We start from the raw sequence: 3,389 nt of genomic DNA, 5'->3' as shown, positions 1-3,389 counted from the left end.
AGATTAAGCAAAATAACAACATTTTGGCAACCGTTAACATTTGAAACTGGAAAAACTGGCAGAAGTAAAAAACAACCTTGAGAAGTGGATTTTTAACACTACATATCAGTTCTACTTCCTGTTGATATATATAGATAAAGAAATTGGTAAGACTTCATTTGAACTAAACACCATGATCTCTTCATAACCTTCATAAAAATGTCCTAACCATGTTATAAAGCTTCATACCACGAGTCATAACTTGTCAACACATGCCATAAAGCTTCAGTTATCACAATGACACAAGCTATGAAGCATTATGACATGTTTACAACATTGTTATAAAGGCATTATGGTGGCCAGGTCAAAGAAAGTAGCTGCCCAACTGCGGCCCGCGGGTGGTTTTATTTGGCCCCCAAGTTTTCGAAGCAAAATAATAATAAAATAATAAAAAATATATATATAATTCCCAAGTATTCCCACACATAATAGTGAGACAAGTAATCGTGTACAAACGTGAGCAAGGTTTGAAATTATTATGTTTTACTCAAATATGATATTTTTAGGCTTCTTGGAGTCAATTTGCAGTCAAAAAATGATTTGTAATTCGACCCGCGGCTGAATCTAGTTGATGATCCCGGAAATAAAGTGTTACTAAGAAATAAAAAGAAGGCTGCTCTGCTTGGCTTTGACAACCATCACATTTCCACCCATAGCTTCTCTTTCCTGGTTGGTTTTGTCAGAAGCCGTGGATCTGAGTTTCTGGCCTGCAGCGATACAGGGAAAGTGGTGCTCTACACGCTTTAAGACTAATTAAAAGCCATTGAACAGCTGCAATTATGAAGAGAGAGTGGCAGTTGGGATGGGGATCCTTCTATCAGCCACACATTATAGTAGCTGTCTGCCTGGGCTGCTTTTCAGTCCTACAGTAGCTGTCTGTCTGGGCTGCTTTTCAGCCCTACACAAACTGTCTGCCTGGGCTGCCTTTCAGCCCTACATGAACTGTCTGTCTGGGCTGCTTTTCAGCCCTACACAAACTGTCTGCCTGGGCTGTCTTTCAGCCCTACATAAACTGTCTGTCGGGGCTGCCTTTCAGCCCTACATAAACTGTCTGTCGGGGCTGCCTTTCAGCCCTACACAAACTGTCTGCCTGGGCTGTCTTTCAGCCCTACATAAACTGTCTGTCGGGGCTGCCTTTCAGCCCTACATAAACTGTCTGTCGGGGCTGCCTTTCAGTCCTACAGTAGCTGTCTGTCTGGGATGCCTTTCAGTCCTACAGTAGCTGTCTGTCGGGGCTGCCTTTCAGTCCTACAGTAGCTGTCTGTCTGGGCTGCCTTTCAGTCCTACAGTAGCTGTCTGTCTGGGCTGCCTTTCAGCCCTACAGTAGCTGTCTGTCTGGGCTGCCTTTCAGTCCTACAGTAGCTGTCTGCCTGGGAGGCCTTTCAGTCCTACAGTAGCTGTCTGTCTGGGCTGCCTTTCAGTCCTACAGTAGCTGTCTGTCTGGGGATGCCTTTCAGTCCTACAGTAGCTGTCTGTCGGGGATGCCTTTCAGTCCTACAGTAGCTGTCTGTCTGGGCTGCCTTTCAGTCCTACAGTAGCTGTCTGTCTGGGCTGCCTTTCAGTCCTACAGTAGCTGTCTGCCTGGGAGGCCTTTCAGTCCTACAGTAGCTGTCTGTCGGGGCTGCCTTTCAGCCCTACACAAACTGTCTGCCTGGGCTGTCTTTCAGCCCTACATAAACTGTCTGTCGGGGCTGCCTTTCAGCCCTACATAAACTGTCTGTCGGGGCTGCCTTTCAGTCCTACAGTAGCTGTCTGTCTGGGATGCCTTTCAGTCCTACAGTAGCTGTCTGTCGGGGCTGCCTTTCAGTCCTACAGTAGCTGTCTGTCTGGGCTGCCTTTCAGTCCTACAGTAGCTGTCTGTCTGGGCTGCCTTTCAGCCCTACAGTAGCTGTCTGTCTGGGCTGCCTTTCAGTCCTACAGTAGCTGTCTGCCTGGGAGGCCTTTCAGTCCTACAGTAGCTGTCTGTCTGGGCTGCCTTTCAGTCCTACAGTAGCTGTCTGTCGGGGATGCCTTTCAGTCCTACAGTAGCTGTCTGTCGGGGATGCCTTTCAGTCCTACAGTAGCTGTCTGTCTGGGCTGCCTTTCAGTCCTACAGTAGCTGTCTGCCTGGGAGGCCTTTCAGTCCTACAGTAGCTGTCTGCCTGGGCTGCCTTTCAGTCCTACAGTAGCTGTCTGTCTGGGCTGCCTTTCAGTCCTACAGTAGCTGTCTGTCTGGGCTGCCTTTCAGTCCTACAGTAGCTGTCTGTCTGGGCTGCCTTTCAGTCCTACAGTAGCTGTCTGTCGGGGCTGCCTTTCAGTCCTACAGTAGCTGTCTGTCTGGGCTGCCTTTCAGTCCTACAGTAGCTGTCTGCCTGGGATGCCTTTCAGTCCTATAGTAGCTGTCTGTCTGGGCTGCCTTTCAGTCCTACAGTAGCTGTCTGCCTGGGCTGCCTTTCAGTCCTACAGTAGCTGTCTGCCTGGGATGCCTTTCAGTCCTACAGTAGCTGTCTGCCTGGGCTGCCTTTCAGTCCTACAGTAGCTGTCTGTCGGGGCTGCCTTTCAGTTCTACAGTAGCTGTCTGCCTGGGCTGCCTTTCAGCCCTACAGTAGCTGTCTGCCTGGGATGCCTTTCAGTCCTACAGTAGCTGTCTGCCTGGGATGCCTTTCAGTCCTACAGTAGCTGTCTGTCTGGGATGCCTTTCAGTCCTACAGTAGCTGTCTGTCGGGGATGCCTTTCAGTCCTACAGTAGCTGTCTGTCTGGGCTGCCTTTCAGTCCTACAGTAGCTGTCTGCCTGGGATGCCTTTCAGTCCTACAGTAGCTGTCTGTCTGGGCTGCCTTTCAGTCCTACAGTAGCTGTCTGCCTGGGCTGCCTTTCAGTCCTACAGTAGCTGTCTGCCTGGGATGCCTTTCAGTCCTACAGTAGCTGTCTGCCTGGGCTGCCTTTCAGTCCTACAGTAGCTGTCTGTCGGGGCTGCCTTTCAGTTCTACAGTAGCTGCCTGCCTGGGCTGCCTTTCAGCCCTACAGTAGCTGTCTGCCTGGGATGCCTTTCAGCCCTACAGTAGCTGTCTGTCGGGGCTGCCTTTCAGTCCTACAGTAGCTGTCTGCCTGGGATGCCTTTCAGCCCTACAGTAGCTGTCTGCCTGGGCTGCCTTTCAGTCCTACAGTAGCTGTCTGTCGGGGCTGCCTTTTAGTTCTACAGTAGCTGTCTGCCTGGGAGGCCTTTCAGTCCTACAGTAGCTGTCTGTCTGGGCTGCCTTTCAGCCCTACAGTAGCTGTCTGCCTGGGCTGCCTTTCAGCCCTACAGTAGCTGTCTGCCTGGGCTGCCTTTCAGCCCTACAGTAGCTGTCTGCCTGGGCTGCCTTTCAGCCC

At 50.6% G+C, this 3,389-nt stretch overlaps 1 long non-coding RNA gene across 1 annotated transcript; it reads left to right on the top strand.

Moving 5' to 3' along the window:
• Positions 1-1,022: 1,022 nt before the first annotated feature.
• On the top strand, positions 1,023-2,115 carry LOC127924970 (uncharacterized). Its single transcript, XR_008119433.1, has 3 exons — positions 1,023-1,136; positions 1,417-1,697; positions 1,978-2,115. It is a non-coding gene; the product is annotated as an uncharacterized LOC127924970 (long non-coding RNA).
• Positions 2,116-3,389: the final 1,274 nt, after the last annotated feature.

Source organism: Oncorhynchus keta, unplaced genomic scaffold (assembly GCF_023373465.1).
Source record: "Oncorhynchus keta strain PuntledgeMale-10-30-2019 unplaced genomic scaffold, Oket_V2 Un_contig_4840_pilon_pilon, whole genome shotgun sequence".
NCBI classification, from domain to species: Eukaryota; Metazoa; Chordata; class Actinopteri; order Salmoniformes; family Salmonidae; genus Oncorhynchus; species Oncorhynchus keta.
Note: the sequence above shows the minus strand (reverse complement) of the source record. Positions and strands in the feature narration are given on the sequence as shown.